This window comes from Lygodium microphyllum, chromosome 9 (assembly GCF_053477565.2).
Source record: "Lygodium microphyllum isolate KBCC chromosome 9, Lygodium_microphyllum_v1.1.10, whole genome shotgun sequence".
Classification (NCBI taxonomy): domain Eukaryota; kingdom Viridiplantae; phylum Streptophyta; class Polypodiopsida; order Schizaeales; family Lygodiaceae; genus Lygodium; species Lygodium microphyllum.
The window spans coordinates 10,583,118-10,610,261 of NC_141143.1; positions in this window are offsets into that span (position 1 = coordinate 10,583,118).

A 27,144-nucleotide genomic window follows, 5' to 3' on the forward strand; every position below is an offset into this window, starting at 1 on the left:
AAATACAAAGGCACGAAAGATTCAACTCAAGCAAGAGTTGAATACATTAAAGAAAGGGAAGATGTCTATCAATGAGTATGCACTGAAGGTAAGAAGCATTGCAGATGCATTAGCAGCGATTGATGCAATGCCCGATGATGATGATTTGGTGTCGTCTACCTTGGGTGGACTTAACAATGAAAAGGCTTGGAAGTCTTTTGTAACTTCCGTATATGTCAGAAAGCCATTTCCAGATTTCGATGAATTGGTCTCTCTTATGATCACTGAAGAGATCAACATGCAGAGTGAGACATCTGAAAGAAGTGGTGAACAGGTCCAAGCTTTCTACTCCAGTTCTGGAAGGGGACGTGGCAGGTTCTCTTCAAGAGGCCGTGGTGTAGGACGTGGTAGTGATAACCAGCAAAACAGATTGAATCAGCAATTTGGCGATATGCAGGTTTCAGGAGGTCGTGGTAACTTTAGAAGCAGGGGGAGCTTTAGAGGAAGAGGTGGATGGCAGAACAGAGGTTCTAACAACTCTGGTATTGTGTGCCACTACTGTGGCAAAACAGGTCATATTGCAGCCCAATGTTATGCTAAGAGAGATGATATCCGCAGTGGTAAGTTGCAGCAAGGAAACTATGCATCGTCTTCACGACAGAATGAAGACAAAAATGAACGTTTGTTCGTTATGCAGCATATGCTGAATGCTGTTACAGGAAAGGGAACACATGAAGATGTTTGGTATGTTGATTCAGGTGCATCCAATCATATGACCAGCCATGCAGAATGGTTTGGAGAGATGCAGGATTTGCAGAATGCAGGTTATGTGCAGACGGGTGATGACTCATGCCACCCAATTTCACACATTGGAAAAGTTCCCTTGTCCTTGCATGATGGTAAGACAAAGAGTCTTTCAGATGTATTACATGTGCCATCTATTACAAAGAATTTGGTGTCAGTCGGCCAAATGGTAGAGCAAGGGCTGCAAGTCAGATTTAATGCAAAGGGCTGCTTTGTAGAAGACTTCAATGACAAGTGCAGGTTGGTAGCAAAGGGAAGTAGAGTTGGACGTATGTTCACTCTAGATGCTGGAATTCCTACTATGAATGCGGCTATGTATGCCAAAGGAAAAGGTGTTGTTGCAGACATTGAAATTTGGCACAAACGCATTGGACATGCAAATGTACAAAGGCTGAAATTAATGCAGTCCAAAGGGTTGGTTACAGGTTTGCCTACATTTAAAGTTGCAGAATTTCAGAAGGTATGTGAAGCATGTCAGTTTGGTAAGCAGGCAAGACAACCCTTTTCACATGACAGAGATGTAAGCAGAAATATCCTTGATGTTGTGCATACAGACATTTGGGGGCCTACACAAAATGTATCTCTTGGAGGCAGTTCATACTTTGTCACATTCATTGATGATTGCTCTAGAAAGCTGTGGGTATATTTTATGAAGGAAAAGAGTGAAGCTTTTGAGCACTTTAGAACTTTCAAGGCTGCAGTTGAAAGAGAAACAGGCTTGAAAGTAAAGTGCCTGAGGTCAGATGGAGGGGGAGAGTACCTCTCAAATGAGTTCAGTGATTTTCTGAGGTCTCATGGGATAAAGAGACAGTTCACATGCAGGTATACCCCACAGCAAAATGGGGTTGCAGAAAGGAAAAACAGGCATATTGCAGAAGTTGCACGCGCCTTGATGGCTGAAAAGAATATGCCTAAGCATTTTTGGTCTGAGGCTGTTCATACTGCTGTTTATATTATGAACAGAACTCCCACAGCTGCAGTTCATGGTATGACCCCCGAAGAATGTTTTACAGGTAAGAAGCCTGATGTTTCACACTTGAAAGTATTTGGCTGCATTGCGTATGTTCATGTGCCAGATGAGTTGCGGAAGAAACTGGATCCAAAGGCTGAAAAGTGTATCTTTATTGGATACTCTTTAGAGCAGAAAGGGTATCGTTGTTACAACCCTGTCACATGTAAGTTCAGAGTGAGCAGGGATGTCATCTTTGATGAAATGAGCAGTTGGTATGCATCTAGTGGTGATGCATTGGATGTTGATGATGATCATGATACTCATGTGCAGGCTGAAAAGCAAGAATCACAGACTCTTAGTGGACCAGAGACATCATCTGGTAGTCCTTGGTCTGGGAGACTAAGGAGTACCTCTACATCTTCGGGTGCATCTAGTAGCACTACAGGTAAAGACAAAGGAAAGAATAAGGTGTCAGAAGGCATTGATGCAGTTCTTGATGGAGACTCCAGTGGCTCAGAGAGCTTGGATGATGAGCTTGGCATTCCTTCAGTGAGGACTCCAGGTGTGCAGAGAGCACATGTTAATGCAAAGACTCCATTGAGTGATCCAGTGGTACGCAGGTCTAGCAGGGTGAGATACCCTGTTAAAAGATTTGGTTTTGGGGGTTATGCAGCTCACCATTATGCTTATATGGTGAAACTAGTTGAGGATGTTGAGCCCACATGTTTTGAGGAGGCTGTTGGTCATGCTCATTGGTATGCAGCAATGGATGAGGAGATGGCTGCACTAGAGGCCAATAAGACTTGGGATCTAGTATCATTGCCAAAGGGAAAGAAAGCTATTGGATGTAAGTGGGTTTATAAGATTAAGCACAATGCAGATGGTTCTATTAGCAGGTACAAAGCTAGGCTGGTTGCAAAAGGCTATGCCCAGACATATGGCATAGATTATGATGAAACCTTCAGTCCAGTTGCTAGGATGGCAACTGTCAGATGTGTGATTGCTTTGGCAGCAGCCAAAGGTTGGAGGTTGCAGCAAATGGATGTAAAGAATGCCTTCTTGCATGGTGATTTGCAGGAAGAAGTGTACATGGATCAGCCAGCAGGTTATGAAGATTTAGAGCATCCCACGTATGTGTGCAGGTTGAAGAAGGCACTCTATGGGCTCAAGCAAGCACCTAGAGCATGGTCTGACAAGATCAGAGAGTATCTTGTCAATATTGGCTTTTATGTTTCTGATGCTGATCACTCACTTTATGTGAGAAAGGGAGATACAGGTTTGGTCATCATAGTCATCTATGTGGATGACTTGATTATTACAGGTGATAGTGATAGTGGGATTGCTGAAGTCAAGGGCTGTTTGAAGATAAAGTTTGAGATGAAGGATTTAGGTGAGCTAAGGTACTTCCTTGGCATTGAGGTGATCAGATGTGATGATGGTATATGGCTGTCCCAAAGACAGTATGGCTTGGATATGTTGTCCAAGTATGGTATGACTGCATGCAAACCACTTTCAGTCCCGTTGGAGCAGAATGTAAAGCTGAGTGCTGATGTTGGGGATGAGATAGAAGACCCTACTATGTTCAGGAGGATAGTGGGGAGTTTGATCTACATGACCATTACAAGGCCAGACTTGAGCTACGCTGTTGGTCTTGTGAGTCAGTTTATGCAAGTACCTAGAAAGCCACATTTGGATGCAGTGAGACGCATATTGAGATATGTGAAGTCCACATTACATTATGGGCTTTTCTATGAGGCAGGTACAGATGTACAGGTGTTTGGATACACAGATGCAGATTGGGCTGGTAGTATGTCTGATAGAAGATCTACCAGCGGATACATGTTCTCTCTTGGTAGTGCAGCAGTTGCATGGAGCAGCAAAAAGCAATCTACAGTTGCTTTGTCGAGTACAGAGGCTGAGTATAGAGGTGTTGCTGTTGCAGCATGTGAGGTAGTATGGCTGCAAAAGTTACTGGCTGATTTGGATGTGCAGGTGGAAGGTCCAGTTGTCATTTATTGTGACAACATGAGCAGTATACAGTTGGCTAGGAACCCTGTGTTCCATGCCAGGACAAAACATATTGAGGTACACTACCACTTTGTGAGAGAGAAGGTACTAGCAGGTGAGATTGACTTGGTGTATGTCAGCACACAGGATCAGATAGCTGATATCTTCACGAAGGCATTGGGTACAGAGAAGCTTCAAAAGTTTCGAAGCTTACTTGGAGTTGCAGAGATGCAGTTGAGCTTGAGGGGGAGTGTTGAGATGGCAAGCTCAACACATGTGGACATGGATGATGGACCGCCTGGTTAGATGGGTCCACACGTCTACACTTAGCACGTCGGTGGTCATTATGACTCTCACATGGCCACTGACTCATTACTTATTATATTCAGGTTGTTACACCTATTTACAGCTGGCATAGTTATAGCGCCATTCGACTAGTGTAGTCGGTTATGCATTGTTTGACTTAGTAGGCCACTTTCCTTTTATGTTGTATCTTATCTATACTTTGTGTACATTGTAAAGTGTGTGGAAGAAGAAGAAGAAATCAGCAAGAAAACGTTTTGGCCTCCATCTCTCTTCTTGTCTCTTGAGTGAGCTTCTCCTTGTGCATTCTGTGTGTGTTCGGCGCAGCATCTTGAGCAATCCCCTCCACCACGCGATTCTTGACATTCATCCTCTTGCAAGATCACTTGCGTAAGAATCTACCAATCTCACTTCGAGGAATTGGCCCTTCCCTTGTGATCAAATCACAAGATCATGCGATTCTACAACTTGTTGCACAAGTATCGCATCAATTATGGGACTATTTACCCACCATCGAATGGAGTCACGAAATAATCTGTTCCTGATTCCATTAGGCCGACTTTTCAATCCTAGGGTTTAAAGTTTCATCTTTCTAGCGAGCGGTTCTTAGGAAAACCCTAGATCACTTCTCGCAAGTAGGTCCTAATGTCCCTACATTACGTGAGTGTGGGCAAGTCTTTAGGGTATCGGGGTTTTAGCTTTGGTAAAATGAGCGACTAGGTAATGTCTCCAATGTGCCAACCCTAGTATGTTCATTGGGATACATTGCATTGAATTAACCCTTTTCCAAACGAGTACTCTGCGGGTTTAGGTGTTTAGGTTTATGCCAATTTAACCTATCTATTTTTGAAGATAATTACACTATCATTTCCATAACCACATGACTTATTATCTATGTGTAAGTTGATTTTCAAACCCTAACTCTTCGGTTTAAGATCAAGCATAGGTTAGGTTATAGCCTAATTCTAATTTAATCATTCTATAACATGCAAACAAGATTCATGCTAACACATGTAACCTTTTACTAATGATTATGCAGTTGAAAAACCATATTTATAATAATTAACTAGAGTTATGCAACTTAAGAATCCATGGAGAGGCACGTCCATTCAAGCAGATGCTGAAATTTGGATAGAATCCATGGAGGATTACTTCGAAGCTGCCGGTACTGGTACTGCACCTGCCAATCAAGCTATGCTCACCAAGCTAAAGCTCACCGGCGAAGCCAGGCTTTGATGGAAGCAATGGTGCAGGGATCAAGGGATTGCAGAAGGATCCGTTACCTGGGAGAAGCTAAAGAAAGTCGTGCAGGGAAGATACTTACCACCTGCATATCGCACACAGAAAATGTATGAGTTCTACAAGCTAAAACAGCTGGGACTTACTCTTGACGCATACTATTCTAAATTCGTCTCACTTTTAAAGTATGCGCCACAAATGGACATAACACAACAAGTGTCAAAATTTTGTGTTGGTTTAAATCCACCAGTAAATACCCGTCTCGAATCTATGCATCCATCAGATCCTCAGGACGCTCTCATTCGAGCTGCACCTATAATTCAGGAGGTGCAGGGTAGACCAAGGGGTAACAAAACTTGGTCTTATAATGACCTAAAGAGAGGGGCATTCAGGCCTCGAATGAAGAGAGTTCAAGGTCATAATCAGGGACAAAGAAAGAAAGAAAAGACTAACAATGTCAACAACTTTGTTCCTACTCAAAGCAATGGCCGAAACCTCCGTTGTTTCCACTGCAACGAGCCCGGTCACTTCAAGAGGCAATGTACCAAACTTGGAGGAGGACATCACCAAGCACCTTTCCAAGGAATGGGCCGTGGTCAAGGAGCCGCTACGCGAGGCACAGGAAGAATCGCCTGCATTGCCAATAGGAAAATGTGCGAAGAAGAAGAAGATCTGACTACGGAAGTAGAGTTTGAAAGGGCGACAGTCCATGCCGCTCTTCACAAGAAAGGCCCAAATCGCCAGTTCTCCGTGATTCAGATGCCGTTCGAGTATCATGGTAAAAGTTTCAAGACCTTGATTGATTGTGGCAGTACACATTCCTTTATCTCACCTGCTTGTGCAAAAAGATTAGGAATAGCCACAGTAGAAGCACCTACCTTGCTTGTGGAATTGGCAAATGGTCATGAGGTTACTTGTACTAGGCAAACTACTAAGGTGGAATTTTTTCTGGGAGGAAAGAAGACTTCGGTCAAATTCAAAGTCATGAATTTAGGTATCCATGAGTGTCTACTTGGAATGGATTGGCTTAAGCCTAATGACACCCACATTCATTGTGGAAAGGGTCAAATTTCCTTTTGAAACTTTGAGGGGGAATTGGACACAATCAAGGAGAAGCAGGGAAGCCAAAAATTCAATTGGCCAAAGCATCTCGGATCATAAAAGGAGCCAGAAAATGATTACTTGCCTACTTGATTAAGCTCAAAAAGTTAGATCAGAAGCAAGAGTCTAGTGAAGAACCTTCTTGGCTAACGGAATACGCGGATGTATTTCCTGAAGAGTTGACAGAACTCCCGCCTCAAAGAGAAGTGGATCATGAGATCAAGCTAGTACCAGGAGCTGCGCCAACTGCAAAGAGACCTTATATAATGTCCATCCCGGAAGTAATTGAGCTGAAGGAACAACTCAAGAAACTGCTAGATCAAGGCTACATCCGTCCTAGCAGTTCACCATGGGGGGCTCTGGTACTATTCCAGAAAAATAAACATGGAATACTTTGATTATGTATTGATTACCGAGGGTTGAATCAATCAACTATCAAAAACAAGTACCCTGTTCCTAGAATAGATGAGCTTCTTGATCGTCTTCAGGGGGTGAAGATCTTCTCCAAGATTGATCTCAGGTTTGGTTACTATCAGATAAGGATCAAGGAAGAAGATATCCCAAAGACGGCCTTCAATACAAGATATGGACACTTTGAGTTCTTAGTTATGTCCTTCGGGCTTATGAATGCCCCTGCCACCTTCAACAAGTTAATGCAGGATATTTTTAGGCCATATCTTGATGACTTCATGCTTGTCTTCTTCGACGACACTTTAGTCTATTCTAAACAGGAAGAAGATCATGAACCCCAACTTGGGATTGTCCTTGAGACAATGAGGTCACATAAGCTATATGCTAAGATGAAGAAATGTGCATTCTTCAAGTGTCAGATTGAATATCTGGGATTCATAGTATCAACGGAAGGAATCTCAGTGGACCCAGCCAAGGTCAGAGATGTGCTAGAATGGCCAATACCACCATCTGTCAAAGAAATACGTAGCTTTCTTGGATTGACAGGATGGTGTAGGGTCTTCATCCAAAACTTTGCTTTGATTGTAGCACCTCTGACAGAGTTACAGAAGAAGCAAACATCCATTGCATGGTCAACTCCTGAACAAACTAGCTTCAACAGATTGAAGCAAAGTTTGGAATCAGCACCTATCCTGAAACTTCCAGACCTCAATAAGGAGTTTGAGGTAATAACTGATGCTAGCACACTTGCCTTAGGTTGTGTGCTCATGCAGGAAGGTCATCCTGTAGCATACTCTTCAAGGAAATTGAAGAGTCATGAGAAGATTTATGCTACCCATGATCTAGAATTGTTAGCTGTCATCCATGCTCTAAAGCTTTGGAGACACTACCTGTTGGGTAATAAGTTTACCCTAGTGACTGATCATAAGAGTCTCAAGTGGATCTTTACTCAGAACGAGCTCAACATGAGGCAATGTCGGTGGATTGAAGTGCTGGAAGAGTTCAACTTTGAAATCAAGTACCGACCAGTGAAAGAGAATGTAGTTGCTGATGCACTCAGTCGCAAGGCATTCCTTAATTCCCTAATCTTGCAGAATCCATCAACAGCTATATCTCTAGCTACAAAAGTATCTATGCCAAACAATCCAATACTTGAGTTAGCTAGAGAGGAAGCATGCCATGATCCAGCCTATCAAAAGATGCTAAGGGAAATCTCTATCAAGGATCAGAACCAAAAGATGCAAGCTAAGTATCATGAATTCTCTATCAATAGTGGACTCGTCTACTATAGAACGAGGCTGTATATACCGACAAGTCAGTCACTTAAGTAAAAGATATTGTGGGAAGCTCATGATTCCCCTTTCTCAGGACATCTTGGCTATGCCAAGACTCTCAATGCAGTTAGGAAGAGCTACCATTGGGAGAGGCTTAAAGGTGATGTTCTCAAATATGTCACTGAGTGTTTGTCTTGTCAATGTATCAAAGCCAAACATGTCAAGATGCCGGGGAAGCTGCAACTGCTTGACATTGCCCAAATGAAATGGGAATTCATCAGTATGGATTTTGTTGTTGGCCTACCCCAAGTCCAGGGAGGATACAACTCCATCATGGTTGTGGTTGACATGCTGACTAAGGTTGCACACCTTATTCCAGTAAAGACAAACTATAAAGCCTCGCACATTGCAAGATTGTTCATCAAGGAGATATTCAAGCTACATGGACTACCAAGGAGAATCGTTAGTGATCGTGATTCTCTCTTCACATCACACTTTTGGAGAGCCATCTTTGAAGCCATTGGAACTCAACTCTATTTTAGCATAGCTTACCATCCCCAAACGGATGGCCAAATAGAGCGAGTAAATCAAGTCATCGAGGATATGCTTAGGGCATACTGCTGTCGTGAGCCGAAAAGGTGGATTCAATACTTGCCTTTGGTTGAATTTACCTACAATGCTTCTTACCAACAAAGCATTCAAATGACCCCTTTCCAAGCATTGTATGGTCATGACTGCCAAAGTCCCCTAAACTTCTTAGATCCAACCTTGAGGGTTGAAGCTTCAAGGCAGATGTTGGAAGAGATGGATGACCAAATAAAGTCAATAATACAGGACATCCAAGCTGCCAAGGATAGAAATAAGGCATACGTGGATTTGAAGCGTCAAGATAGAGTCTTCAAAGAAGGAGACATGGTATTCATTCGCGTATGCCCTAAGAAGAGTTCCCTATCCTTAGGTGATTGCAAGAAGCTATGTCCAAGGTATTGTGGACCATACAAGATCCTCAAGTGGCTAGGACCTAATGCTTATAAATTGCAACTCCCTGAGAACCTAAAGGTTCATAATGTATTCCATATCAGCCTATTGAAAAAGTATGTACCTAATCCTAACCATGTACTTAATGACCAACAAGTTGTAATGCCTAGTCAAGGAATCCTTGAACTAAGGCCTGTCAGGATCTTAGATGTTAGGGAGAGACAGCTGAGATCCAGAACCTTAAGAGAATGCCTCGTACAGTGGAAAGATTATCCCGAAGAGGATGCCACTTGGATAGATGAAAGCACTCTCAACCATCAATATCCCCATTTTATCTTGAGATGAGGACATCTCGATTTCTCCAAGGGGGAGGGAATGTAACAACTCTTTAATAAAATACCCATTACGCATATGAATTCCCTCTTGGGAAGGGGGTCATGGGAATAATAATAATATTTGATTGGATAATTACTAGGATAATGGAAAAAAAAATCCCTTCCTCCTCTAGCCGACTGTCATGCTGGAGGAGAAGAGAATAGAAATACCCACCTAGCTGCTTTGCTGGATGCGAGGGGATGAAGGATTACATGCTTGTTGCTGCGTAGGGGAGGGAGGAACCTCTCCCTCTCCCTATAAAGCTAGTGGCTATGGTAGCCTTGGAGGAAAAAGGAAGGAGCCGAGACTCTATGTGCATCATGAGGAAGAGAGAGATTGAGGACGTCGACGTGCTGCCACTGCCATGAGAGGGAGAGGAGGAGTGGAGAGGAGGCGTTGCAGATTGTTGCCGGGAGGCCACTGTCATCCGTTTGCCACCCCAGCTGCCTAATCTTCGCCGCCATCTCTCGACGGCTGCCAACCCCCACGTGCCTTTGTGAGGCTTCTAGAAAGCCCTTGGAAGCTTCCAAGGGGGCTTCCTAAGCCCCCTTTGCACACCTTTGCCTATTTTCCCCCTCAAAAATTTCCCCTTAGGGCTGTATAAGCCCCCTTTTCCCCCCCGAAAAGGTTTTTCCTTAAAGGGTCTTCATATGACCCTTAAGCCCCCTTCCCCCCCCCCCCCCCCCCAAGTTTCCTCCCAAGGGCTCCATAAGCCCCCTTTCTCCCCCCTGATATTCGACTTGAAGGGGCCTTCATGTGACCCTTAAGTTTTTTTTCCTTCCCCATATGAAAAGTCCTTCTTAAAGCCCCTTCATACCCTTTGCCCCCCAACACGAAAATCCACTCTTAAGGATCTTCTACACCCATTTTTCCCCCTTTCGAGGTTCTTTTGGAAACCCTAGCTACGACCGTTTAAAACCCTCCCAAAGTTTAAGAACCCTCTTTTTCATGAAATCCCTACTTCAAGGAGGAAGCCTTCTAAAATCGCTTCTGACGGACGGTGCAAGTTATCACAAAGGGAGCTACGGTGGAATTTCAAAAAGGAGCTCGCAAAGCCGCATCCAAGACAGAAAGGCTACATTGGCGATGGATCCTAAGAAAGCCCAAGGTGCAGGCAGGAGGATCGTCCCCTAGCATCCACATGGACATCTTGCCACAAGTCCAGGTTTTCCTTCCTAATTTCTATTTGGTGTTGTTATAATCGTGCGACGATAATTGTTGGAAATAGGATGCATTTTCCTTCTTAAATTCTTTAGAAAATTGATATGCATTTAGTCCATATTTACAAAAACGGAATTAAGATAGTGCACTCCGTTTAGGCATGGAAGTATAAAATTGCATGTCACATTATTAGGCCATATCTTCTTCCCAATAAGTCATCATGGGAAGTGCTAATAACCCATAGGGAATTGCAAGGCATGAAATGATTCTTACGTTGCATAACTCTAGTCAATTATCGTTTTTCAACTGCATAATTACTAGTAAAAGGTAGCTTGTTTAGTGTGAATCTTGTTCACAAGTTTGATTAGTTAGAATTAGGTTATAACCTAACCTATGCTTGATCTTAAATCGATAAGTTAGGGTTGAAAATCAATTTATGCATAGACAATGAGTCATGTGTTTATGGAAATGATAGTGTAATTATCTTCTTGAATTAGACAAATTGGCATAAACCTAAACACCTAAACCCGTAGAGTACTTGTTATAGAAAGAGTTAATTCAATTCCAAAGAACTCACTAGGATTTAATATGTGACCTAGTCATCTGCATTGCTAAAACGAAAACTCCTATATCCTAAATACTTGCCCACATTCACTGAATGTAGGGACATCAATACATGACCTAGTCACACGTATTGCTAAAAACGAAAACTCCTATACCCTAAATACTTGCCCACATTCACTGAATGTAGGGACAGCAAAACATACTTGAGAAGTGATCTAGGGTTTGTCCCTAAGAATCTTATGCTAAAATGATGGAACCTGGAACCCTAGGGTTGACAACGTTAGCCTAATGTAATCAGGAACAGATTGTTTCGTGACTCCATTTGATGGGTAGAATAGTCTCATAGTTCGATGCGACACTTGTCCAACAAGTACAGAGTCATATGATCTTGTGATTGGATCACAAGGAAATGGCCAATTCTTGGAATGAGGTTGGCAGTTTCTTACGCAAGTTATCTTGCAAGAGGATGAATAATCATCCTAATATATCTTTCTAGGGTAAAGATAATTGCTTGGAGCAAAGGACAAACCAATAAATTGGAATAACATATGAACTTAAGGTATTGACCAAGTCGGGTTAATAGGGTATGGCCCTAACCCAGGATATAGGGGATCTTGCCAAGTCGCAAGTCATCCCAGATCGAGTGCTAGATGCATTCGAAAAGAAGAATTCACTCCTTAGTAGTTGGCCAACAATAAAACGACCAATGGAATTGTTTGTGCTTATTACAGATTTAAGAGCACTGTTTTGCTTGTTTGATCAATGAATTAAAGGATAAATGGATATCTAATACTTCAGGTTGAAGGCCTGATGAAGGGAGAGGCAGCTTGAGTTACCCTTGACTGCCTGTTTAACCCTAACCAAGGGGGTTGTTAACCGCACTGGGAGGGTGGACTGAACCCACCACGAGAGGTCTCTCCGTTAAGCGCTACTTGGAGCAGGAGGACGCTTGGGTGCCAGGGGGCTCTAGCCATAAATCCCTTGCCTTCCGGGCCCTGCGCAAGAGGCTAACATGACTCGGGATTGGATCTTGAGGCCCGCATACTAGTCTACGAGTAGAATCTTGGATTAGTGATCCGTGTGAATTGCTGGATAGCCTTCGGGCGGATTTTGGATAAGCCTACGAGCTGGACTTTATGTATTTCAAAGATAAATATGATAAGCTATTAAAAAGGAACTTGTTTGATGTTTCTTTTCTATGTCAAGTGCTATGGTTACGTGAAAGAACCAGTGCCTAATGGACTAATTAAGGAAGCTGATTGATACATGTCCAATTAAATGTATTAGGTAATTAAATAACTAAAATAACCCAAGGAAAGTGAGGTGGTCCATCCTACGGATGGGTGGTCCCGGTTGGCCGGGAACTTTTCTCAAATCACGATGGACAGCCACAAGATCGTCAAAGAACACGAACAACAAAAGCGTTGACCTAGAGTTATAATTGATCCCGATTTACGTTGTTTTATGGGAATGGAATGGGACTATGCCTTATGGAAGAGAGGTTGAGTTTGCATCCCTCTCGTTTCCCATTCTCCTTGAACCAAGTGCAGCGTGAATCTGCTTCGGACCAGGTGTTTTTGCCTAAGGTAGTTCACTTGGGTTCGACATTAGTTGCCGTTAGGAATTGACCAATAGGAAAATCCTAATTCAGGTCGGTCCTAAGTGGGAACCGCCAGAATACTTTCGCTACGTGGCAGACGTTGAGAGTCGTAGATCGCAAACCCCGTAACATTCCATGGGAGTGCCGGGCAGGGCCTTCTAGATATACTTTCCGATGGACTGCTACGAGTGTCTTGAAGATAACAGGTGGACACGTTACAAATAACCAAAGAAGAAGAAACGAGAAGCATGAAGAAAGAAGGAAGAAGGGATTGGAGGAGGAGGGAAATAAGAATAAGGTGGAATGCATGGTATTTGAGGTCTTCAAGTTGCGATGTAGCTAAGAAGGAAGAGAAGGACTCATTGGCTTCATGAGCTCCATAGATCTAATGCTAGCCATAAAACAACTTCCACCCTACTTCTTCATCTATGTGTCCCTCTCTCCCTGATCCTCCACATGGTAGCCATGTTTGCTTTCTTCCCTTATCCCGTCATATCTCCCCAATCCTTAACCTAAAAATTTCAATAAAATATTAATATGAATATTAAACACCATTTTTCTTTTGTTTGATCTTACTCCTTTCATCATTTTCCCCTTCAATCGTGGCACTTTCTTCCACCCCTTAGCCCTTTTACCTTATTTATAGTACCTCAATATTACCACCCTACTTTTCTACATGTGGTTCTTTCCTCCACCCATGATCACCATCAGCCTCTCATCCTACCATACATTGTTGCCATCACTTACATCTTCTTTCTTCTTTTTCTTTTCTTCCCAAGCAACAACCATCAAGAAAAATGATTAGATAAACTAAAAGGGAAAATTTTTAAGAATCTAAAAGGATCAAAGCTTACTAACCCTCCTAATCCATTGTCAACATTTAAAAGTGAAAACTCTTTACCAAAGCAAAATACTCTCTCAAAGCTAAGCTTTGTGCTTTCAAGAGTTTTCACTTTACGTTCATGGATGACAACACTATTAAATACTCCGTGAGAATATACATAAAGATGAACTCCCACATCAAAATATACATGAAGCTACATATACAATTAAACCCTATTTTCTCAAGTTCCCTCTAGAGCTATATGATGAAGGGAGTCATCCTTATTTCCTCTATTGGGATGGAAAAGTTGTGCTTGTGATTCCTTGTTGAAGACAAAACCCTATCCTTTGAAGACTAATAAATATTTTCAGTGTGGGAGTATTTGAGGCAGGAGTTCCCTTACTCTAGTGGTCATGGATTTGGAGTCATATACCCTACCATGGCTAGGCCTCATCCTTGTGATTGAAGTTCTATTACTAACAATTTTGGAAGTTGTTTATGTTAGACAATGGTTCTTCTTTGACAAGGTTCGCGAGGACGCTTCACATTTCAGTGTGGGAGGAATGATGACATCCAAAGAAGCATTAAAAAAAGGCACAAAAATGTCCATGTATATATCACAATTTCATCTTTTGTAAAAAAGATAACAAGTACATTGTTACAAAATCACTAAAATACACACCTGTATGAGGGGGCCACATCCACATCCACATCCATCATAAACAAATGGTATACACAAAAGTGTTACATGCATGCATTTGTGAAGGGTAGGAATACTCAAAATTAAAGGCCAAAGGCCTTATAATATCAAATGTATCAAAGTCAAAGAAATAATAAAAATATGAAGGGGTGTGCTTTTTGGGGAAGAGGTGGGGTGGAGTGCATGAGTGGTTATGTGCCTCTTTCCTTTCCCTCTCTTGTCCAATTGCAAATTCCCTTTTTGGTGGTGCAAAATGTTGTTCTCTCTTCTCTCTCTTCTGTCTTTTGTGCAGCAATTCTTCTTTTTCCCTTTTATTCTTGTATAATGGTTGAAGCTATGGATGAAGATGATGAAGATAACGAGTTGGTTCATTATTAAGTGGAAGATTTATGGTTTCTTTTCAGTTTTGAGATTAATGGCTCAGCCATGTGCATAGATTCTGCATGCTTCTACCTTGGTTTCATGTTCATTTACTACCGTGGGAGGGTTGCTATCAGACAAAGTTGTTGACGTTATTAGTCCTTTCTTTCTTTCTTTGTCCCTAATTCCGACCTTGAACTATCTTCATTTGAGGCTCGAATGCTCCTCTTTTTGGGTCATTATAAGACCAAGTTTTGTTACCCCTTGGTCTAGCTTGCACCTCCTGAATTATAGGCATAGCTCGAATGAGAGCGTCCTGAAGATCTGATGGACACATAGATTTGAGACGGGTATTCACTGGTGGGTTTAAACCAGTACAAAATTTGGACACCTGCTGTGTCATGTCCATCTGCGGTGCATACTTAAGAAGTGAGACAAATTTAGAATAGTATGCGTCAAGAGTGAGTCCCAGCTGTTTTAGCTCGTAGAACTCATTCATTTTCTGCGTGCGATATGGAAGTGGTAAGTATCTTCCGTGTAGGGATTTCTTCAGCTTCTCCCAGGTAACGGATCATTCCGCGATCCTTGATCTCTGCACCATTGCTTCCACCAAAGTTTGGCTTCGCCGGTGAGCTTCAGCTTGGTGAGCATAGCCTGATTGGCAGGTGTAGTACCGACTCCTTTGAAGTAATCCTCCATGGATTCAATCCAAATTTCAGTATCTGCTTGGACGGACCTGCCTCTCCTATCAAATTCAGGTGGCTTAATCTGGTTGAGAAGAAACTTTTTCTCCTGGATTACAACAGTACTTGATGTAGGAGGCGAACTAGGATTCTGTACCACGGGTTGTGCCTAAAAAAAGATTTCTTAACGTTATTACTCGTTAAATGCTGTGATTTATATCTTGTCTCCATTTCAGCTATATCAACCAAGTAATCTAACCACTTAGCTTTTTATCAATTCTCATGCACAATCAAACATTGATAAAAAGATGTCTCATTTATATTTATATGGGCATAGCCCTTTTGGAATACATAATATCTTGGGATGATAAGCAACCTGTTTACATTTAGTTTGGGGAGAATAATGTTGTACTACTTTTATCTATAGCAATTGTATAATAGTATGGTTTTGGGTCATAGATCTTCAAGAATCAGTAAGTCATTGGAAGATCAGGGTATCCTTTCCTTTGGAACCCATTCTTCTCATGGCACCCCAATACTTTAATCTTGTCGGTGGGGATTACACAGGTTACTTCCTCATATACATATGAGTTCAGCTCAACCCTCCGACCTCGAATATGTAAAGTTGAGTTTACGTGAGCCTCCACAAAAATGAACAGCTTCACGATTTTCAGGTCTTCCAACCACTTGATCCTCTTTAGGTTGGTTTGTAGGTATGCAAACCGGTGGGTAGCTATATAGTAGATTCCTGAGGCACCCGTCCATCTTTGTTCCATATACAAAGGCAATGGATTATAGATTCGCTCTAGGATGTTCATCATCTCAACCCTTTGTTGATAATTCGAGGAATGCATTGCAGTCATAAACATGACGTGGAACACTAAGAACCTGTTCCATGCTTCGTAATTCTACAAGATAGCATTGAAAGTAAGGAAATGTTTGGACAACAATATTTGCTTTACTTTATCTTATTAATATTTCATAAAAACAAATCCTTCCTTAATTCGCTCTGATACCAACTGTAATGTGTCCAACTGTTATCTTCATGGCACGTCTTGGTAGTCCATCGGAAAGGATGTCTAGAAAGATCCGCTTGGCACTCCCATGGAATGTTATGGGGTTTGCAATCTAGGACTTTCCACGTCTGCCATGTAGAGGAAGTATTCCGGCCGTTCCCACTTAGGACCGACCTGAATTAGGGTTTTCCTTATTGGTCATTTCCTAACGGCAACTAGCGTCAAACCCAAGCGAACTAGTTTACACAGAAACGCCAGGTCCGAAGCGGATTCACGTTGCACTTGGCTCAAGGAGAGTGGGAAACGAGAGGGATGCGAAGCTCAACCTCTCTGCCATAAGGCATATCCCATTCCATTCCCCTAAAACATCGTAAATCCGGATTAGTTATAATTCTAGGTGAACACTTTTGTTGTTCCTGTTCTTTGACAATCTTCTGGCTATCTGTCAGGATTTGAGAAAAGTTCCCGGCCAACCGGGACCACCCATCCGTAGGATGAACCCATGGCCACATCCACCGCACTTTCCTCAGGTTGTTTTAGTTATTTAATTACCTAAAAAACTTAGTTGGACATGTATTAATCAGCCTCCTTAATTAGCATGTTAGACACTAGTTCCTTCATGTAATCATAGTACATGACATAGAAAATAAAATTTCAAACACATTCTTTTTTTTTTACAGGTTACCATATTTATCTTTGAAATACATAAAGTCCAATCTGTAGGCTTATCCATAATCCGCTCGAAGGCTATCGAGCAATCCACGGGGATCACTAATCCAAGATTCCACCTGTAGACTAGTATGTGGGCCTCGAGATCCAATCCCGAGTCATGTTATCCTCTTGTGCAGGGCCCGGAAGGAAAGGGATTTACGGCCAGAGCCCCCCTGGCACTCAAGCGTCCTCCTGCTCCAAGTAGCGCTTAACGGAGAGACCTCTTGCAGTAGGTTCAGTCCACCTTCCCGGCGTAGTTAACAACCCCCTTGGTTAGGGTCAGGTAGGCAATCGGGGGTAACTGAAGCTGCCTCTCCCTTCAGGCCCTCAACCTGAAGCATTAGATATCCATTTATCCTTTAATTCTTTGATCAAACAAAGTAAAACAATGCTATTAAATGTATAACAAGCACAAAAATTTCCATTGGTCGTTTATTGTTGGCCAACTACTAAGGAGTGAATCCTTCCTTCCGAATGCATCCAGCACTCGATCTGGGATCAATTGCGACTTGGCAAGATCCCCAATATCCTAGGTTAGGGCGTACCCTATTAACCCAACTTGATCAATACCTTAAGTTCATATGTTATTCCAATTTATTGGCTTGTCCTTTGCTTCCAAGCAATTATCTTTACCCTAGAAAGATACTATATTAGGACGATTATTCATCCTCTTGCAAGATAACTTGCGTAAGAATCTACCAATCTCACTTCGAGGAATTGGCCCTTCCCTTGTGATCAAATCACAAGATCATGCGATTCTACAACTTGTTGCACAAGTATCGCATCAATTATGGGACTATTTACCCACCATCGAATGGAGTCACGAAATAATATGTTCTTGATTCCATTAGGCCGACTTGTCAGTCCTAGGGTTTAAAGTTTCATCTTTCTAGCGAGAGGTTCTTAGGAAAACCCTAGATCACTTCTCATAAGTAGGTCCTAATGTCCCTACATTACGTGAGTGTGGGCAAGTCTTTAGGGTATCGGGGTTTTAGCTTTGGTAAAACGAGCGACTAGGTAATGTCTCCAATGTGCCAACCCTAGTATGTTCATTGGGATACGTTGCATTGAATTAACCCTTTTCCAAACGAGTACTCCGCGGGTTTAGGTGTTTAGGTTTATGCCAATTTTACCTATCTATTTTTGAATATAATTAGACTATCATTTCCATAACCACATGACTTATTATCTATGTGTAAGTTGATTTTCAAACCCTAACTCTTCGGTTGAAGATCAAGCATAGGTTAGGTTATAGCCTAATTCCAATTTAATCATTCTATAACATGCAAACAAGATTCATGCTAACACATGCAACCTTTACTAATAATTATGTAGTTGAAAAATGATATTTATACCAATTGACTAGAGTTATGCAACTTAAGAATCATTTCATGCCTTGCAATTTTCTATGGATTATTAGCACTTCCCATAATGACTCATTGCGAAGAAGATATGTCCTAATAATGCGACATGCAATTTATACTCCCATGCCTAAACGGAGTGCACTATCTTAATTCCATTTTTTAAATATGGATATTAATCTAAGTTCAATTCATTGAAATGCACAAAAGATACTTGCTAGTAATGCATATCAATTTTCTGCTCACTTTATTTTGTTCGTTTTATTGAAAATACTAATGGCGGAACTCTTCCGTCGTGAGCTAATTCTTTCAAAATTAACCAAAGTATTTAAGAAAAAAAATGTATCCTATCTCCAAAAATCATCCACGCATGATTGAATTAGAACAATGCAAAATAAAAATTAGGAAGGAAAACCTAGACTTGTGGTGAAATGTCCACGTGGATGCTAGGAGACGATCCTCCTACGGTTGCGCCTTGGACTTTTTTAGGAGCCATTTAGAATTCAGCTTTCTTGCCTTGGGTGCAGAGTTACGATCTTGTCTGTCTCGGTAAGGGTATTAGGTGGAATTTGCACGGAATCGGGTGGGAAAAATCCCAGAGGGCAGGGGGTATAAGAACGATGATAGGGGATTTGGGAAACAGCCACAAGAAAGGATTTAAGGGCTTTGGATTGTGGGGGGGGGAGGGGGGGTGGGGGAAACCCATGAGAAGGGTTTTAAAACTCGAGGAGGGGGATTTATCAAACCTCTTTGGAAGGCCTTTTGAAGGCCCACAGGAAAAGGGGGGGAAAGGGTGTAGAAGACCCTTTAGGATATAGGGAATCCTTTTGTGGGGGAAAGGGGACTTAAAGAGCCCTTAGGAGGGAATTTTTGTATGGGGGGGGAAATAGGGGCTTTAAGGAGTCCATATAAGGGCCCTTCAAGGCAAATGTTGGGGGGAAGAGGGGGCTTAAAGAGGAGTCTTTTCTTTTTGTGTGTGTGTGGGGGGGGGGGGGGGGGAACAAAGGGTATGAAAGGGGGCTTATAGAGCACCCCCCTTAGAAGCTTCTAAAGCTTCTAAAGAAGCATGTGGGGTTTGACTATGAGTTAGTGGCGGCGACAGTGGCGTCTTCACGGCACTGCCTCCCCTTCTTCTCCACGGCAGCGAGACAGATTCTCCTCCTTCACGACAACAATTAGCGCCTCCACTCCTCCTCTCCCTCTCAGCAAGGGCATCGAGCAAAAACTCCGCGGCATGTGCAACTGCTCCTCGGCAGCACCAACGTCTCGGCATGCACCAGAGTGTCGACTCTCTCTCTCCATGGTCGTCTCTAGCTTCCCACCTTATGGCAACATCAACGGTACTCAGGATGCACAGGTGGGCAAGGCAATCACATCATCCTTATCGACTCGGCGGATGAGCATGCGGCGACCCCCCACCTATCCTCCCACCATCCTAAACTTAAATAGGTGAGGGGAGGGGGATCCTCTCTCCCTTGTGTGGCATTTTGCATGCTCCCATACCCTTATCAAGCTCCAACAAGGAGCTTGCTTATGCAGGCTATTCCCCTCTTCCTCCAGCACAACAGTTGGCTGGAGGAGAGGGGGATAATTAATTAAAAATTTTTCCACTATCTAATTCAAAAATTATCCTTATGACTTATTAAGGAAATTCACGCATGAAAGATCAGAATGTTACACAACGTCGATGAATTGAAGTGCTGGAGGAGTATGATTCTGAAATCAAATACCGGCGTGGAAAGGAGAATGTAGTTGCCGATGCACTCAGTCGCAAGGCATTTTGAAATCTTTGATTTTGCAAGATCCATCAACAGCCAGGTCTCTTGCCACAAAGGTATCCATGCCAAACAACCCAATTCTTGACCTAGTTAGAGAAGAGGCATGCCATGACCCAACCTATCAAAAACTACTAAGGGAGATCCCCATCAAGGATCAAGACCCAAAGCTACAATCAAAGTATCAAGAATTCTCTATCAATAGTGGACTTATCTACTATAGAACGAGATTATGTATACCGGCAAGCCAATCACTCAAGCAGAAGATACTTTGGAAAGCTCATGACTCCCCTTTCCCAGGACATCCTGGCTATGCCAAAACCCTCAATGCAGTCAAAAAGAGCTATTATTGGGAGAAACTCAAAGGTGACATTCTCAAATATGTCACTGAATTTTTGTCTTGTCAATGCATTAAGGCTGAACATGTCAAAATGCCAGGGAAATTGCAACCACTTGACATTCCTCAAATGAAATGGGAATTCATTAGTATGGACTTTGTTGTTGGCCTCAGGGAGGATACAACTCCATTATGGTCGTGGTGGATATGCTCACCAAGGTTGCACATCTTATCCCTGTTAAGACAAACTATAAAGCCTCAAACATTGCAAGGTTATTCATCAAGGAGATATTAAAATTGCATGGGTTACCCAGAAGAATCATTAGTGATCGTGACTCTCTCTTCACATCATACTTCCGGAGGGCTATCTTTGAGGCCATTGGGACTCAACTCTATTTCAGTACATCTTGCCATCCCCAAATCGATGGTCAAACGGAGCGAGTCAACCAAGTCATTGAGGATATGCTAAGGGCACATTGTTGTCACAAACCCAAAAAGTGGATTCAATATTTGCCTACAATGCTTCTTACCAACAAAGCATTCATATGACCCCTTTTCAAGCATTGTATGGGCATGACTGTCGTAGTCCTTTAAACTTTTCGGATCCAACCTTGAGGGTCGAAGCCTCAAAAAAGATGCTGGAAGACATGGATAACCAAATCAAGTCAATAAGAAAAGACATCCAAGCCGCCAAGGACAGACAGAAGGCTTGCGTAGACTTAAAACGTCAAGATAGATCTTTCATTGAAGGTGATATGGTCTTCATTCGCGTACATCCAAAGAAGAGTTCCCTGTCCTTGGGGGAATGTAAAAAGCTGAGTCCAAGGTATTGTGGACCCTACAAGATTCTCAAGTGCCTAGGGCCTAATGCTTACCAACTGCAACTCCCTGAGAATCTAGAAGTTCATAATGTATTCCATATCAGCCTACTGAAAAAGTATGTCCCTAACCCTAGTCACGTGCTTGATGATCAACAAGTTGTAATGCCTAGCCAAGGAGTCCTTGAGCTATGGCCTCACAGGATCTTAGATGTTAGGGAGAGGCATTTGAGATCTAGAACCTTGAGAGAATACCTCATCCAATGGAAAGTTTATCCCAAAGAGGATGCCACTTGGATGGATGAGAGTACTCTCAACCAACAATACCCCCAGTTCTTCTCGAGATGAGGACATCCCGATTCCTCTAAGGGGGAGAGAATGTAATATTTCCACACGAAATATTAATGATTTTAGACCCCGCATACCACGCACAAAAACCAGTTCAAAATAATCTCTTGAATCAATAAATGTTGGTGGCTAAGTGTTCCCTCCGCACGCATTAATAAACTCCAGCACTGTGTCGTGTATGGAAGACCGTGGCTTGAAACCACAAGCCCACACGGGAACACCTTCACGGAAAAAGGAAAATTGATAATGGTTAAAATTGTGGAATTTTTTTAAATTATTAACCCCCTCCCCTCAGCCGATGCATGGTGGGGAGAGGGAGTGTGGGAAGAGCATGAGTTGAGTGGTGGAGAGCATGGGGGAGGGAAGAGGCATGTGTGTGGCTATCTCCCCCCCCCCCCCCCCTTTATCCTATATGACCCCCCTTGAAGCTTGAGGGGAGGGAGGAAGAGGAGGACAATGTGCTACCAGGATGCCGCCGCCATCCACCATTCACGCCACCTGCTTCCTCTGTGCCGCCAGGCCTCCTCGCCTCCACCTGCCATCACCATTATCACCATAATCATCATTATTATCATCTTCACCTCCATCATCGTCGCCTTCATCCTCCCAATCATCTCCACTCCCCACGTCATCCTCTGGTATTTCAAAAGCTTAGAAGCTTCTAAATAGAAGCTTCTAAATAAGGCTTCCATAAGCCTGGTTCCTCAGTGTTTCCCCGGTTTCCCTTAAAACCAAGTCTCCAAGGCCCGTGTCCTGCGCAGGAGAGGGAGATCATGGATTGGGAGACTTTGAAACACGCAAGTAAGCCAAGAGGAAGTTGTTGAATCGAGATTTTATTCATCAATGGCTCCCAAGAAAATGGCGAGAGGAGCACATGCGGGAGCTTCCAACCTGAGTTTACGTGTGGACAATGCTACGAGTCCTCATGCCCAGGTTCCAATTGTATTCTCGCATGCAAGGGATGCATTAAGCATGATGGTTTTTAGGAAAATTTAAATGCATTTATTTATTCATTTATGAAGTTAGTGCATGACGTGCATTTGAAATTTCTTGCACTTCCAAGTTGCAATCCTGAACGCATATTGCATAGGTTAAAAAGATGGATTTGTCCAAATGCATCCTTGATTCAAGAAGAACGATGCATAATGCACTAGGTAATAATTTCCTAGTCATGACTTGTGCACGAGATAATCTTAGATGCCCATTGAATGTTGTCCGAAATAGTCGCAATGCATGGAAAGGAATTTATGAACTTGTAAATACCATGCGATGATAGTTCATTTTGAGATGGGTTAAGAACTAAAGGAAGGATTAATTTAACAATGGACTCATGGTATTCGATCATGCATGGAGTCCTTTTGCCAAATTTTGAATGCATCTTCATCAAAGATATTAAAGCCTTCACTTCGTTGCATCAACGTAGGTTTTTATACAAGTTAGCACTAAATTATCAATCATTATAGTTTAGGCAAGGAAAAGTAATGATCATCGTAGATCTTGTAGTTGCATAGAAGGAAAAAGTCTACGAATTGCATATTTGCATGGAGTGTATATCTTGCAATTATTTACATCTTTTAGGAAAAGTGTTGTCGCAAGTCAATTAGATCAATTAGGTAAATCGCTTGTAATGGTGTAACTCAAATGATGATCACCTCAATGCGCTAGGAAGAGCTAAGCCGTGATAAAATTCTGCCTAGTGTTGCACTTGGGACACCGACTTAATATTTTCGACCTCAAAGGTCCTACCCAGATTCACGAAATGTTAGGGCTAGTTAAAAGCCCATGCAACAATGATCTAGGGTTCTTACCCTAAGGATCAATTGGCCAAATACTAGACTTCCATATGAATTTAGAAACCCTAGGTCCAAAACAACTATCGGCCTGGTAGGGTAAAGGTTTGGATTGGGTCAAGAGGACTCATAAACCCTACATCTTGACCAAAGTATTCTTGACCCTAGAATACCGTGTGACGGGAGAAATAATCCCACAAGTTAGGTGCATGAGTCCTCCAAAACTTACAACACCACATTCCAATAGCAAGTAATGAATCCAAAGTTGGCATTTGTAAGAAAAACAGGTTTGAGGTTTCCAAATTAGAAACTTTACTGAAAATCCACTCGTCTTCTTAAACTCCCTTGTCGATACCATTTGTATCTTTAGCATAAGAAAACAACTTGGGAAGCTCGGAAAAATCATATTCATTGCAGATCTAAAACCCATTCTCCTTCTAATTTGTTTATACCAAATATGAGATTCAATCCCAAACAGCGCTTGTCTCTTCTGTAAAATTGAACATGAACCAACTGAAAGCAAAATGTTCAAGCAAAGCAAAGCACAACGTCTACGTCTAAGTATGTACAAAGTAACAAATCACACGCACAACTTTTGGGTGGTTTTCACACCTCGAATGCGCAGCAATACGACATCCACCCCCTCTAATCCTGCGCATCCTCCGGATGGGCCAACTACCCATGATCGTTATCATCAAGATCCACAAATAGTTCAATCTCTTCGTTATGCATTTCCAGTAGATCAACAAGATTATCTATCATATCATCTGTCTCTTCCATTGAAGTTTCTTCTCGTTGCTCTTCTCTTGCAAATTCTTCCAATGCATAATCCTCATCATCTCTTTTCTTGAAAATCTTGATTCTTTTTCCAGCAATATGCACTCTAAGCACTGTCCCATCCAATTCTGTCAGCTCATGTAATATTCCCACCCGTGAATATTGGCGTCCCGCACACGACGTAAACCTTGTGCAAAGGTTATCTCTTGCATTGAAATTATTGGCAGTGTAATGTGTGACCCGCACGCGAGAAATGGGGTCCTCCGCATTGGTAAATTAAAACCGAGGTTCAAAAATCGAAACTCCCGCAAAAACACCCTCTTGGGAGGGGCAATATGAATAATTCAAGGCAAAATTTTTTAATTTTTCCCCTTTTTCTCCAGCCGATGCATGGCTGGAGAAGGGGGAGTGTGGGGAGGATGGGGATATGACAGTCGTGGCCTGCATGGGAGGGGGGGAACCCATGCAAGGGGGCCACGTGGTGGAGGCCTTCTCCCCCCCCATGCCTATATAAACACCCCCTAGCTAGAGGGGGGAGGCTAGAGGGAGGGCCGTGCTGGAGAAAGGTCGCGGTGCTGAAGAGGTCGCCGTGCAGAGAGAGGCCGTCGTGCAGGAAGTCGCCGTGCTGCCGCTGCAGTCCGCCAGTCCGCCATAGCCGCCGCCACGGCCCGCCAGACTGACACGGTCCCCCGGCCGCCTGGATCACGACCCCCCCCCCCCCCCCCCCCCCCCCGACGTTGCTGCAGAAGCTTAGAAGCTTCTTAGAAGCTTCTTAAGAAGCTTCTAAGGGGGCTTTCTTAAGCCCCCTTCCCACTAGGTCCCATAAGTCCATTCATACCCCCGGGACTTTGAAGAGAAGAGGAATAAGCTATAAAGCCCTCCCGCAAGATCCTTCGTAAGAGGCTTCCCGCAATTACAATTCAAAGGCCACAAGCCATCCGTGAACCCATTCCTAGCCACTCGGGTTTTTCCTAAAGAATTCATCCGCAAGCACCATTTATCCAAAGTCCCGCGAAGGAATCTCCTACGTACGAGGGAAAAAGGCAAAGGTCTGGAGGCTGCATACCAAGGCAAGTCAATTCATATACCGCAAAGGCAACCCAGAAGCCGAAACCACGCCTACGATGGCCCCTAAAAAGTCACAAGGTGCGCCTGCGGGAGGTTCATCTCCAAGCATACAAGTGGATATCTCCCCGAGCCCACAAGTCCAGGTTTTTTCGAGTTTATTCTCACATAAAGAGATGTTTAGGCACGCTTAATTCCATAAGGGAGAATGCATTTTACGCTTAATTTTAATGCATGTGGCAGCGTTAAAAATACATTTGATAAATTATCTCTTTAACATTAGACAAGGTTGATGCATGTCATGAAATTGAAACGGTTGCATTTCCAGAGTTGTCCGCCTTAGAAGACTAGCTGCATGTTGCTATTTTGGAACATTATCAAAGTAATGAGTCTAAACATATATTACTTAGGCAAAGAAATGAAGTTGATAAGTGCATTTGGTTACTAGACATGGTAGGAATAAGCGTGTGCCGCATTTTAGGCAACATTTTCCTTGTAATGATTCATGAGGAAAAGTTAACACCCATAAGATATTATCCGAAAAGAAATAGAAGAGTACGAAAATGATCTTATGGACTTGCAAGTAGCATGCAACATGGAATAAGTTAACACTAGCTTTAGTTTGGTATGAACTTCATTAACTACATTGTAGCTAGGGGAAAGTTGCGTGTTGCATAGTCATCATGCAGAAATTTCATTCATCAAGAGCCGTATTTAGGAAAGGTTGCATGGTTTATCAAAGCATGGGATGCTAAAGTGTAGACAACAAGGTTGTAAGCATGATTATTTGATGTAAGTCCTAGTAGGTCCTAGGAAAGTTAGTATCCAGATTATCATGCATTTTTACTATACCAAGGAAAGATAGAGTTATTGTGAACCATGTGATGCGTAGGAGCAATGAATCACATGTTTACATGTATTGTGTTAGTTGCAACGTCACTTAGCCTTGCAGGTTGATCGTAAGGAGTTTTGCCATTCCTTGGAATAAGGTTGGCAAGTTCTTGCGCAAGTTTAACTTGCAAGGGGAAAGGGTAGTCATCCTCTTACTCTATCCTCATTAGGGAAAATTTGTCAAGTTAAGGGAAGCTAGGTATTTGCTTGGACACAAATGATTAGTCAATAAACTAAAGCGACATGGTCGCCGGAATCTACCATAAACAAAACCTAAAGTATTGACAGGGTATGACCCTAACCCAAGGACGATAGGAATCTTGCCAAGTTGCAATTGATTCTGGAATCGAATGCGGGTTGCATTTCGGAGAGAAGAAATCACTCCTTAACAGTTTGCCAACTAAACGACCATTGGAATTGATTGTGCTTGTAACAGTAGAAAGCACTGTTTGCATTGTTTGTTCAAGGAATTAAAGGATGAAAGATATATAAATGCTTCAGGTTGAAGGCCTGAAGGGAGAGGCAGCTTCAGTTACCCCCGACTGCCTGCCTGACCCTAACCAAGGGGGTTGTTGACCGCGCCGGGAACATGGACCGAACCCGCCGTGAGAGGTCTCTCCGTTGAGTTCTACTTGGAGCAGGAGGACGCTTGGGTGCCAGAGGGGGCTCTGGCCGTAAATCCCTCGCCTTCCGGGCCCTGCACAAGAGGCTAACGTGACTCGGGATTGGATCTCGAGGCCCGCATACTAGTCTACGGGCAGAAGCTTGGAATAGTGATCCCTGGTGGATTACTGGATAGCCTTCGGGCGGATTATGAACAAGCCTACGGGCGGAACTCCTTGTATTTCAAAGATAAAAGGATAAAATGATAATAAAGAAGTTGTTTGACATTGTTTTCTTTATGTCCTGTGATAAGATTACGTGAAGGAACCAGTGCTTAA